This window comes from Leopardus geoffroyi, chromosome C1 (assembly GCF_018350155.1).
Source record: "Leopardus geoffroyi isolate Oge1 chromosome C1, O.geoffroyi_Oge1_pat1.0, whole genome shotgun sequence".
Lineage (NCBI taxonomy): Eukaryota > Metazoa > Chordata > Mammalia > Carnivora > Felidae > Leopardus > Leopardus geoffroyi.
This window is the reverse complement of record NC_059328.1, coordinates 196409644-196423728: the sequence shown is the minus strand read 5'-3', so window position 1 is coordinate 196423728 and position 14085 is coordinate 196409644.

Here is a 14085-nt window from a genome sequence, read left to right as displayed (position 1 = left end):
TAAGAACAGCAGAGCTTCAGAGACAGTAAAATTCTCAATGCCAGAAAGTCTGCTATGCCGGAATTATGTCTTGAAGGAGCACCCTGATGGTGAAGGAGTGGGACCCAGAAACAAGAGGTGGGGCAGCTGGGCTTATGCACTCAAAATATTGAGTTCTCAGTTTTTCCTGAACACCTGGACCTGTGGAAGCATTGTTCTCTCCCTGGTTAAAAACTTTTGCTTCCTCTGCATTGCTTGGAAATAATGTAGAGGAATCTGTTTTGTTAAACAAATGAGCCCTCAAAATCTTCCTCCTCTTCTGGACACAAGATCAAAAACTAACATTAAGTCTAAATGTGATCTAGTCAGGGAAGTGCTGTGTCTTCTAGCAAAAGAAATGAACCACAAATAATCTATAGAACCTAGTCAAAATATACTGGGATGCATAAAGCAAACCACACAAAAATCATTTTGTTTATTTAATAAAAGTCAACTTTTAAATTCGTCAAGTTAACTCAACTTTGTTCCTATTTCCTTGGAGGAAGAAGCATTCCAACAGTGTTTTCCCAGAGAGGATTGAATTGGAAAGACCTACTAAAAGAGATAATCATCAAGGAACATATAGGAGAAGATCTTCCTAGTTGCCGCATATTTTCTTTTTCCTATTCCTTGGAAGCCCGATGGTTAATGATTGTTAATCAATCCAAGTTGCTCTTGAACTAGGCTCGAAGTGATGGCTTCCAGGACATATGATTATCGAATGAGCTATTCTCTGGCAATCAGGGTTTTAGTCAGGTAAGCTGTGTAACAAATGCATATAACATGGATAAAAACTTTAGTTTTAAAGGCCACAGTTGATAAAAAATTGATAATACCTAAAGTACTTATAAATTTTCAGCCTTCCAAGTAGTTTTGGATTTATAGACATAAAAGATAGTCATGTTCATAGTTTTAGAGTTTCTCATATGCCATATAGTTAACTACATGATGACTTTAATGTTGTCTTGGTTGGGGGAAAATATCTGAAAGAGAATAATCATTTATAAATAATTGCATTCAATTTTTACAGACATGAAAATGAAGACGGGTTCTGTGAGTTCCAGTTAGCACAATATTATACACCTTTCAGATCACCCATAGTAATCATATTTTAATTGTAACACAAAGTGAATAGCTTTTATTCTAATAGGAAAAGCACTAGATGCTAATGAGCATCACGTAAGTATACTTGATGAGCTCACATTTTCTGAACGAAATTAAGTCTTTGGTTAGTTCTTCCAGTAACTTTTCTTTGTTGAAAATTTGGGCAAGTTATAGGAATAGGGAAGAAATAGGAAAATAGCCAAAATTCATGATGAGAAGGATGGAGGAGTTGCAATTCAAACCAATGTCCCTATGTGATGGTCTTCTTCCTATGTAAAATGAATATGGGAAAAGCATTTCTATGAGCAAGTTTTAGAATTAGTGAATTTTCATGGAAGGTAGGAAGATGCTGATCATTTGGACCCATTTATAAAATAGCACTCAAAAACAGTAAGGAAAAAATGAAAGGTAATATTAATTACCTTTGGTAATAACAACTACCATGGCAGATTGATACGGCCATGACTCATTACATGTTTCCCAAAGGTGAAAGTTATCATAAATTTCACCTACAAGTGTCTATATTTATAATGAAACCATGATTAAGCATGTTTTTTCCTTCTTCACAAAAGTTTCTGCTGTCCTAAGCTTGCTTAATAAAGCCTGGGAAATGCTTAATAGGTTTATGACTCTGAAATTCCTGGCTTGACTGTCCTTGTAGTGAATAATAGTCAGAACCAGTTGAATTATCCTCTTTTCTCACTGGATAAATAGAGTATAAGACAATTTTATCAGCATCTCCAGAGACCAGTGACCTTATCATTTTGGACTTTATCACTTTCCTCAGTCTCTCTAAAGATAATTTTGTTTTCCAAATTACCTCACTAAAGTTTCTGGAACTTTTACTACAGTTGGTTTCCAAGTAAGAAGTTTGTAAAAGGAACTACAGTAGGAGTATCGCAGCAGTATAATTCAGTACCTTCTGCCTTCCCCCAGCACCCGCCCCCCGAAATCAAAGGCAAACAGAGGACAATAATAAGTACAAAAACAATACCAAGACTACCAACCTTAAAACACTGTTTTCAGTGAAAATACATTGTTTATAAAATGTAAATTGATACATTTACAGGGGAATTTGGCAACATCCACCAAAATTTTAAATATAAATACCCTTTTGGCACGCCTGAGTGGCTTAGTCAGTTAAGTGTCTGACTTCAGCTCAGGTCATGATCTCACTGCTCACGAGTTCGAGCCCCCTGTAGGGCTCTGTGCTGATAGCTCAGAACCTGGAGCCCGCTTTGTATTCCGTGTCTCCCTCTCTCTCTGCTCCTCTCCTATTCACGCTGTCTTTCTCTCAAAAATAAATAAACGTTAAAAAAATTAAATATATACATACATACACATATATATACACACACATATATATACACATATATATACACACATATATATATACACACACACACACACATATATAAATACCCTTTCAAATGAAATAGCACTTAAGCTAAGAATTTATATTGCTATTACATGTATACATGTAACACAATGTATATATGAAATTAATGTTAAAACTTATTTATAACAAAAAGTTGAAGTAATTCAAGTGTTCATCAAAAGATGAAAAGTTATGACGACCCCCCAATTTTTATAATGTGCATGAAATCTTTAAGTGACAAAAACAAAAATGAGAACACTGTACTTTCATATAAAAAAAAATCTGCTTATATGCAGAACCTCTAGAAGTTCACTCAATTAAGGAAATTTCGTGGAGGTTTCGGGGATTGATAGGTAGGAGAAGTCTGGTAAAACTAAACCAGTGGGTCTCAACCAGGGGCAGTTTTCCCCCAGGGAACATTTCACAGTATCTGAAGACAATTTTGTCATAAAATGGGAAGACGTGTTTCTGGTATCTAGGAGGTGGAGACCAGAGATGCAGCAAATCATCCCAGAATGTAGAGGGTAACCAGCACAAGAAATTATCCAGCCCAAAATGTCAATAATGCCAAAGTACAGAATGTTACACTGGAGTCAGTAAATTACTTTATACCTTTGTATACAATTTTTCTTCTTATATTTCAAAAATTAAAACTATGATAACATTCTAGTCTTCAACCCCTGCATTTTCCAATATAATATTATATTAATAACACTCATAGATACAATAATTAAGTGGGGAATTGGCAAGTAATTGTCAGTTTTGCAGAACTTTTTTTGTTAGAACAGTACCCTACCTTATGTGGCACACATGAAATAATTTAAGTCTCATTTTGGACTTACTTGGGGAAGCAATAAAAAACAAATATTAGTGCTATAGAAATATCTATCAAAAATTATGAACAAAATGTGTTTTTCAAAATTGGAATTTTAATATTTTAATATGTCCATTACTGTGTATGTTAGATTGGTTTATCTTAGATAAAGTTGGCCTTCACTTCTATTCTCAACTAACATGAGAATCTAGGCTTAAGCAAATTCTACATGGCCCATTAAATAGCAAGGATTTGGTGTTTGACATACATTTTATCTAGCATTCCACTCCTTTAACAACACTTGGTCTGTTCTTGGATGAAAGAAAATAGTAAGAATGTTCATATTCTTCTTCTTTCTTTCCCCATGTTTCAAGTTTTTATTTAAAGCCTAGTTAATTAACATATATAATGCTCATATTCTTTAACAGGCAGCTCAGTGAGTCAGTCTTCTCTTGTGGATGTCAAGGTTGAGTCTATCACTGCCAGATCCTTTCACAGAGTGCAGCAGTTTGAACCAGCTTTTTTTGCTATAGCTATGGGGGCATTTTGATGTCAAACCCAAGACATTATTTTATAACCAAACATTGTGCATAATAGATATTCCTCATCAGGAATGAAATGGAAATCAGGCATGTTATACAAATCATTCAAAAGTATATTGGCCTTAATAGAATTTGGGTAAATATGGAGACTCTTATACCTTAATATCAAAATTACCAACATTCTTTGGTCCTAAATCCATAGTAGCCTTCCTTGTTAGCCCTGCTTCACTATCCACTCTAGTATGTCAAAGTTATGGAAAGGGATATCTTATTCATGTTTACAAATAAACACAAGCCTCCATTTGCCAGGGACCTGACCCAGAACCACCACTATCACTTCCAAAGATCTTGGTTTTTGTACCAACCTAAAAGTCAATAGCAACCGAATGTAAAGTTCTCACCTATATATAATTGAGTTTCAAAGAAGAGAGTGTAGGGAAAATGGAAGAGATACAGTATTTGAATACTTAATGTTGGAATTTTTTTGAAAAGATAGAAGTCATAAGTACCCAAATTTATGAAGAACAGAAACATGCAATTAAAAGCAGATTACCCATAGTTGTATTTTAGTGGAATTGCAGAACACAACAAAGATAATCCTAAAATCATCAAAAGAAATATCATTATCAAGTAGCAGTTTTCTGAAGGACATTAATGAAAACCATAAGATAATGCAGAAATATTTTCAAAACCATAAGATAAAATAGTTATCAAACTAAAGCAGTATTCTTTTCTAAATATATACTGAACTAAGTATTCAAAAATTCAAAGGGAAAATGTTCAAAATACTGTAGGAACCTCTCATCAACAGTAAAAGAACTAATCAAGAGTATACATCAAATTGGGGTTTCTGGGTGGCTCAGTCAGTTAAGTATCCAACTGTTGATTTTGGCTCAGGTGACTTCAAGTTCTGTGCTGGGCTCTGAGCTGGTAGGTCACAGCCTACTTGAGACTCTTTTCTCTCCCTCTCTTTCTGCCCCTTCCTGCTTGTGCTGTCTCCCTCCCTCTCTCTCTCTCTTTCTCTCTCAAAATAAATAAATAAACTTAAAAAAAAGAGTATACAAAAAGAAATAAAATGAACCTAGAATGAAGATATGAGACACAAGAAAGATGAGTAGCAAAAACATTAATAAAAATATAGTTAATATAAAAAATTGAACAAACATACGTCATTGTTTTTAGTGAAAAATACAAATTGAACTAAACTTTTGAAAAAAAAATTATATATAAGATGTGAAGAGGGTAATTAGAGTTCAGTACTTTGAAATCATTTGATTAATCTGAAGGAAAATTGAGCTATTGATTAACACTATGCTTTGTTACTGCGTGATCAATAGTACGTGTGACAAATAAAAACCAGAAATTGGAAGTAATCACTTCCAATTTAATAGAACAGAGAAAAATGGAATAACTTTTTTAATTACTAAATAAAACGGTAAAAAGTTGTAATATGGGCAAATCCAGTAAAAAGGACAAAATCCAAATATATTACCAATTACTATAAATATAAATTCACTAAACCATAGGTCAGCTAACTTTTTCTGTCAAGGGACAGATAGTAAATATTTCAGGCTTTGATGGCCATATGGTTTCTGTCATGATGATTCAATTATGTGCTTGTTGCATCAATTGACAAAATATAAATGAGTGGGTGTGGTTCTTTCCAATATAACTCTATTTACAAAAACCAACTACCTGCCTCACTTGACCTGAAGGTCACAGTTGGCTCTATTGTTAGTCATAGTTGGTCATAGTTGGCAGGTTAAAAGAAAAATATTACCTCATTAGCTGGTTTTCTTTAAATTTCAGCTAAATGATCTCTATAATAGAAAAAAAAAACATAAGGCAAAGAAAATTTGAAAATAAAAGAATAGAAAAAGGTCTGCCAAGCAAATGTTTTTAAAATGAAAAAGTTGCTATATTAATGTCAAACAAAGGAGACTTTAAGGCAAAAAAAAAAAGAAAAGAATACAGAATAGGACAAAAAGCTAGGCTAGAATATATATAATTAAAATATGGATACAGCTAATAGCATAGTCTCAAATATATGTATGTCCATGCGTACATAAATAATAAAAATTGACCATCATAATGGAAGATTTTAATATATTTTTCTCAGTAACGGATAGATGAGGTAGATATAAACTTAATAAGGGTATGGAAAATTTGAGCAACACAACATTAATCTAAAGGACATGTGTGTTATCCTGCAGCCAACAATTAGAAAATTGATATCTTCACAAAAACATGTGGAATATATTTGAAAACTGTCACATGCAATGCCATAAAACAACTTCAGCAAATTGCAAAGCTTAGCATCTTAAAGATAAATTTAGTGCAATAGATATGATCATGATAAATTGGAAAACCATAAACAATTAAAAATAAAACACACTTATTTATAATGCAAAGAAGTATTTAAAATTTAATTCAGAAAATAATTTAACAATGAAATAAAATATACCAAAAATATATACCAAGTATACCAAATATATACCAAAATTTGTGGAGTATGAGTGAGCTGCAAATAAAGAGGGAAATTTATAACAATAAACACCTATGTTAGAAATAAAGACTGAAATTAACAAAATAATTCAGTTTTAAAAGTTAGAAGAAAGAGAACAAATTCAAGAAAATTAAAAGAGGAAAATAAATATAACAGCTGAAATAACTGTTATAAACAAAATAATAGTACAGCTTAGAGGTTTAACAAAGCCAGAAATTGGTTCTTTGCAAAAACTGTTTAGTTCTACCCTGAAAGCAGTCCCTAAGGTAATTCTTCTATATTTTATGAGGGAATATGATCCCTGGGTACAAAAGTGAGGAGCCAGGGGACTGAAGCAGCCAAAGAGGAGATTGTCCTATTCAAATGGCCACAGAGCGGAGTAATTCATTGATTCTATAGACCATTTTCGAGAAGACTTACAAAGTGCATCTCAGAGTAGTACTTCCTGAAAGCGAAGGCACACAAGGAAAGGTAGACTTTCACTGGTTCCTATAGCCCTTGGCTATCAGCTTCGCACTTTCATCTTCCTTTCTCAGCTACGTACTCATAAGTACCATTTGTTGTCCTACCAACTCCCACAGCTCAGCACGTAAGATAACCTAGAACAAGAGGCAGGAAGTGCCAACACCAAGGTACTGTAAGGTCAGAGTTGGTCAACTTCCATGGAGAGCTGGTCACTGTAGCAGCTGAAAAAAAAATGGCCCAAGACTCCAGAGACCATTTCAGGCCAAGAGTGTCTGAAGTGGTGCATAACAATTACCTGACATAATAACAAAAAGATCTTAACTCTAACAAAGTTTTATTCAATGAAGGTGAGATAAAAGCAAAAGCAAAAATATCAAAGAGCATTATGCCAATACATTTGAAAAATGAGCCAAATGCATAATATAAATTATTTTAGGTTTTAAAAAATTTATTTTTTTAAAGCTTACATATGCTTAAAAGGAAACTGAAAAATACAAGAAACAAAGAACAAAGTCGTTCATAATCACAAGCAGTTAGACTTCTAGGTCCCATGTGTGTATCTACACAACTAAGCATTTCAAAGCAATTAAAATCATACAGTTATGTGTCATAAAATGCATAATTTCTTAAAAATATATAATTTATTACTCAAAAGGAATTAGAAATGCTGAATAAAGTCATACCCATGAAAATGAATTACATCCACAGTTTAGAATCTGTCCCCCAAAATCAGCTTTAACAAATAAAATATTCTAAACCAAATCCATCTATGTATCTCTGTGTGTATATATACACTAGGCATGGAGACTGCTTGGGATTCTCTCTCTCCCTCTCGCTCTGCCCCTCCCTCACGCACACGTGCACTCTCTCTTTCCCTCTCTCTCTCAAAAAATAAATAAATAAAAATAAAATTTTAAAAAAGGAATATAAATTAAAAATAATCAATTAATGTTAACATTATTCAACATTAGTCAATCAGTTAAATTCAATGTCAAGTCACCAAGAATGTAAAGTCATTTCCTCTTTATCATGCATTGTCTCTAGTTCATACCTTACCTCTAACAGACATGGGATCATAGAAGAGTTTAAAACCTGAATGTGTCACTTGAATCTATAATTCCCAAGTGGAAATCATTTCTCCTCTTTTGAATTTGCTCTTAGAAGGAAGATTTACATAGTGGGATTTTTCAAAATTATTTCCATGGTAACCAGCTATAATGACGCTCATCTAGAAATATTATGCCATATGCTTGTGTAGAAATTATACATTTAATAATACATACATAGAGAATATACAAATATAAAGACTAATAAAAATATTCTTAATTTGTTTAGACACCAATTTGTCTTAGAAAAACAAATAAACTTAAGTGAAAATATCTGCAAACTTTCTTTACTAGGAAAGTTCTAGAAAAATCTTTATCATAACCTCTCCTCTTCCAATAAAAAAGGACTCTTTAAAGAGCAATAGTTGAGAGACAAAGAAATAAAAATTAAAGTATATCTGAAGGCTTGACAATACCTCTCTGTAGCAAAGAATTTGATCTCTTGACACTGGGAGTTTCAGTAACAAACAATTAAAATACTCATTGTGGGGCGCCTGGGTGGCGCAGTCGGTTAAGCGTCCGACTTCAGCCAGGTCACGATCTCGCGGTCCGTGAGTTCGAGCCCCGCGTCGGGCTCTGGGCTGATGGCTCACAGCCTGGAGCCTGTTTCCGATTCTGTGTCTCCCTCTCTCTCTGCCCCTCCCCCGTTCATGCTCTGTCTCTCTCTGTCCCAAAAATAAAAATAAACGTTGAAAAAAATTAAAATAAAAAAATAAAATACTCATTGTAATGTACAATCGGTTTATTAAAAATCTACTTCTGGGGCGCCTGGGTGGCGCAGTCGGTTAAGCGTCCGACTTCAGCCAGGTCACGATCTCGCGGTCCGTGAGTTCGAGCCCCGCATCGGGCTCTGGGCTGATGGCTCAGAGCCTGGAGCCTGTTTCCAATTCTGTGTCTCCCTCTCTCTCTGCCCCTCCCCCGTTCATGCTCTGTCTCTCTCTGTCCCAAAACTAAATAAACGTTGAAAAAAAAAAAAAAAAAAAAAAAAAAAAAAAAAAAAAAAAAAATTCAATTAAAAATCTACTTCAGGGATTTATTGTACCCCTCAGGATTTGTAGTGAACTTTCCACTCTTCATTGTTATTCAGACTATCAGGCTTTGGGGGACAATCAGTTCATTAGCTGGGTTTAGGAAATGACCCTCATGTCACCTTCTTTGTTTGGTTTTGCAAAGGTCAGTGTGCAAATGTGCATGCTTTACACCAAGATAAGCTCTGAGAAAGGGCTGGAATTTGACATGTCTTGTGGCTCTGTGACAAGTTCTGACCCTTCTTTCCCCAAAAAAGCCCTGCACTTACAAAGGTACTTACTTTGAGGGCACAAAAATGTAAATAGAACAAGTCAGATTGCACCTAAGAAATAAACATAGGTAGAAATCCGAGGCCTTTTTTTCCATGATAATAACAAGATATTATAAATCGCAATTTAATACAAGAAAATTCATTTAAAATATCACTATTTGCAGAGTTTTTTTCGTAAATATTCAAAACATGACCCATTTATCTTAGCCCACAGGACAAATTTAACTGAGGTAATCTCTTTCTTATAGGAAACCATAACCTATTATATGGCTTCTCAGCTGATGAGAGCAGATGAACAGATGAAAACAGTAAATGAAAATAGAAAGCGTGTGCTCTTTCTGAACTAGTGATATCACTGTTTTGATCTACAATGGCAAAGTAAAATAAAGTTACTGAAGTTATTTAGAAAATTCAGGCCTGTAAGCCTCAAATCACTACTTCCATCCAAAATTACCTTTAGAGAGTAAAAATGTACACTTCTGTCTACATTTTCAGTATAATTCCACAATGTGGCTTTTAATTTATAAAGCATAAAGTATATCAGAATAATTGGCTTGATGGTTAACACCAGCAACAACAAAATAACAACACATTTACATCAGAACTGATCAAATGGGTTTAGAAATAGCTGAAACATGAGGAAACAAAGTGGATTCAATTAAAGCAGGACATGAATGATTAGAACAATTTTTTAAGAAGTGATTGACTATCTCCATGTTTTTTGTTCTAACTTGTAAAACATTTGGAAGATGAGATCGAGAAAGGAATAGGGAGAGTTTGAGACATTTTTTCAACTATTGAGAAACCTTTCAGATATTCAAAATAGTATAAAGAATATTACTACAAAATCTACATACCAATCCTCAGTCCAACTTGAGAAAAACTTTATAATAATTCAAACCCCTTCTCCCTAATCACATCTTCTTCCTTACTGCTTTTTCTCCTAAATCAATCACTACACTGCATTTTGCATATATTATTAAATTATTGGATTATTATAGATCGTCTTACTCTGTTGTTTAAATATATTAACCATGAATGTATTAAACTAATAATTACAATGATAAACACATATATCTTCTTTTTTCCAAATAAAATATTTCTCTAACAAATTGACTAGATCATTTATGTATTTAAATTCAGAGTATTATGTAAATAAACCTATTATTAAATAAAGGATAGATTTCCATCTGTAAAGTCTATATAAATTTGTTGATTGTTGTAATATGAAACTTCCATGTGGGTAATTTTCAGCAGAGTGGTGGTGATTGATTGAGAGATGCCAACAGACACAAGGAAATGGCACAAGTACTTTTTTTTTAATTGAGATATAATTGACATAAAATATCCTATTAGTTTCAGATGTACATCATAGTGACTTGATATTTTTATATATTATGAAATGATCCCCATGATAAGTCTACTAACCATCTGTCATCATATAAAGTTATTATAATATTACTGACTGTATTCCCTATGCTGTACATTATATCATCATGACTTATTTATTTTAGAACTGGAAGTTTGTATCTCTTAATTCCATTCCCCTGTTTTGCCCACCCACTACCACCCACACCCCAACCAACAGTTTGTTTCCTATATCTGAGTCTTCTGTTTTGTTTTGTTCATTTTGTAGTAGACAAGAATTTACCTTTTTGAAAACTGACTATAAAGAAAAAGTCATATTCCCTCTCTTAGAAAGACAAGCATCCTTGGCTTTTAAGTTCCAACAGAGCACTCATGACATGTCTGGATCTGGTAAAGTCCCCTTCAGACCTTCTGTCTGCTCTTTTTTTCTAATATTCTCCTGACCCCTCCTGACCAATTTCAAGACTCCCTTTGCCTTTTATTCCAGGGACAAGGAACTAGTAATAACTCCAGCATATTCCACAATAGTTTGAACAGAATGAGTGAATGTAGGGTCAATTTCTCAGGGTCAGTTACTAAAAGTACATCCTTCTATTGTTCCCCTGCCTGATATATATTTTTGTTAGGCAGAACATAATGTTATATGCATTTTAATAATTGCATGTCCTGATAGCTAGAGTCTATATAGAGAAAAGAAGACTGTCTTACAAGGTGAATAATAGAAAATATATTAAGTCCTTCAATAGACTTTATTATGAATTGACAACTTTAAATGGCATATTGCAATGTTTATTTAAATAAAAAATTGCCTGAGTGTCTCAGTCGGTTAAGCATCTGACTTCAGCTCAGGTCATGATCTCACAGTTTGTGAGTTCGAGCCCCACGTTGGGCTCTGTGCTGATAACTCAGAGCCTGGAGCCTGCTTCAGATTCTGTGTCTCCGTCTCTCTCTCTCTCTGTCAGTCCCCTGCTGGTGCTCTCTGTCTCTCAAAAATAAATAAGTGTTAAAAAATAAATAAATAATTGCATACATTTTGCTCTTCCTTTTAAAAAAAAATTAATGTTTTTATTTATTTTTGAGACAGAGAGAGACAGAACACAAGCAGGGGAGGGGCAGAGAGAGAGGGAGACACAGAATCCGAAGCAGGCTCCAGGCTCTGAGCTGTCAGCACAGAGCCCTACACAGGGCTCGAACTCATGGACCATGAGATTATGACCCGAGCCGAATTTGGATGCCTAAGTGACTGAGCCACCCAAGTGCCCCTGCTCTTCCATTTTTAAAAACATTGTGTTTTGAGCAAATGTAGAGTATTTTGCTTTCTGATTGGACAGATAAGTTTCTCTTTCTTTTGAAGAAAATAAATCCAAATCTGCCAAGCTAAAATGAACCCCAATGACTTGTGCAAAGAATTATATGTTTATCTCATAAAGCATTCACTATCTAAAGATAATTAAGAATTTATTTCATTGAGGAAAATGCAGAACTTTCTAATTTTCTGCTCTTAATCACACATCAACACAATCACTTCACTGTTGAATAAAAGAGTATGAGGATAAAAGAGCACATGAAAAGATTGGATGGCAGGAGAAATTGAACATTTAGATGTGCCAGAGTAGTTTAGGTTATACTGCTTAGCAAACAGCCCACAAATCTCCGTGTCTTAAAACACAAAAACCTTACTTCCTGGGGAGGGTGCTTCAGGTCTTGGCGCGCTTACTTAGGATAACTGACCTGAGTGTGATCTTTCAGCTCTGTGCCTCCATATGGAGCTGTGATTTCACTAACCACTGCAGCTGGGCAGGAGAGAGATGGAGAGTCATGTACCAGCTTATAAATGCATCCACTAAGAAGTAATACTTCTTAGTTTTGTCCACATACCTTTAGCTAAAGGAAGTCACATGACCATTTCTAAATTTGAGGGGATAAGTGTGATCCTAATCCATGCCTGGAAGGAGGTAAACTGAAAATAACAGGGAGCAGTACTAGTGTCTATAATACCAGACTTCAGCACTCTAGCTATCAATACAGTCTTTGGTAGAACTAAATAAAGCACAATGAAAAGAGAGAAAGGAATTGCAGCAAGTATCAGGTAGCAACTCATGTTCCATTTTGAAGATCAAATTCAAGTGTCACCTATCGGCGATGTTTTCTTGACCCACCTAGGAAGATTTAGTTCCCTATCTTTACAGTATATTATTAAAATAACATTTACTGTATTATGTAATCTATTGCTTTCCTCCATATGACTATGTGAGAGAGGAAATGACTGATGAACTATAGTGCATAAGGCAATACTTGACATATGGAAGCTGATAAAATAACAAGGAACAGGAGGAGACGAGTTGGATGAAGAGAGGGCAAGGTTAGGAAGGAAGAAAGGAATAATGTGCTTAAGACAGTCCTACTTTGCAATGATAACATTCTCACAGATGTGCTACTATGTCTTTGGATTTCCTCCACATAGTAATTGCCAAAGCAGTCCAAAGTAATGCTAGAGTATATGACAGAGGCTGATGATTGGGTACCAATATCCATTCTGTTCTTCTCTCTTCAGTAATAGAAATTTTAATTTTAGAAAGGCTTATGCTAAAGACTTTATTTCCTAGTCTGTCTTTAAGGTAGGTGTGGTGAAATGGTTAAGTTCTTATGAATGAGGGAGGAGAGAAAGGTATATGAGCAATTTCCTGGTCATAGTTTTAAAATGAAACTTCGTGCCCCTCCTCCCCCCACTGTTCCTTTCTCCCTCCTGCTAATATTGCTAGAGGACCCATTTAAACTTCAAGGTGAATTTGCAGGTTAAAGATGGTAAAACAAGAAAGAACCTAGATCCCCAAAATTGCAGCTACAAAACAGGCCACACACTGCTTAAGTCTGGACAATTACTGAGAAAGAAATTAATTTCTATCATACATAGTAGTTATTTGCTCTTAACTTAGCAGTCAACTAATTCTGCATCCTTCCCAATACAGAGTTTAATATGTGTTTAAAACATGCATACACCAATGCACATTTTTTCTTCCAGTGCTAAGGCATCAACATTGCAGTAGAGATACGGTCATAGGCAAGTTGAGATATAACTACTGTAATTATAGATAAATGTTTCAGAAAGAACAATAGAACAGAGAAATCATTTTTTGTCTCATCTTAATATCACAAAAACTATAGAAAGATTTAACTAAATCAGAGCCCCTGAGATAAGCAATCTAAAACCTTTGTGGAACATGCTTAAAATCTGAGTTATCTGATTAAAAGCATTCATAATTAATCCTAAATAAAAATTAATAAGATGTCGTGGTTTTGTTTTTGTCAACCTCTCCTGTATGAAATTGAATTGGTGCTATGGGAACATTTCATTCACTGACTTGGCCACACAGACCATTAAGATTCATCATATTGTTGGCAATTTTGCCCTTTTAGTAGCAGCTGTATGATTTCATTGAGGGCATTGCCACATTAATAGTCTCACATGTGTGAAAATTTGCAT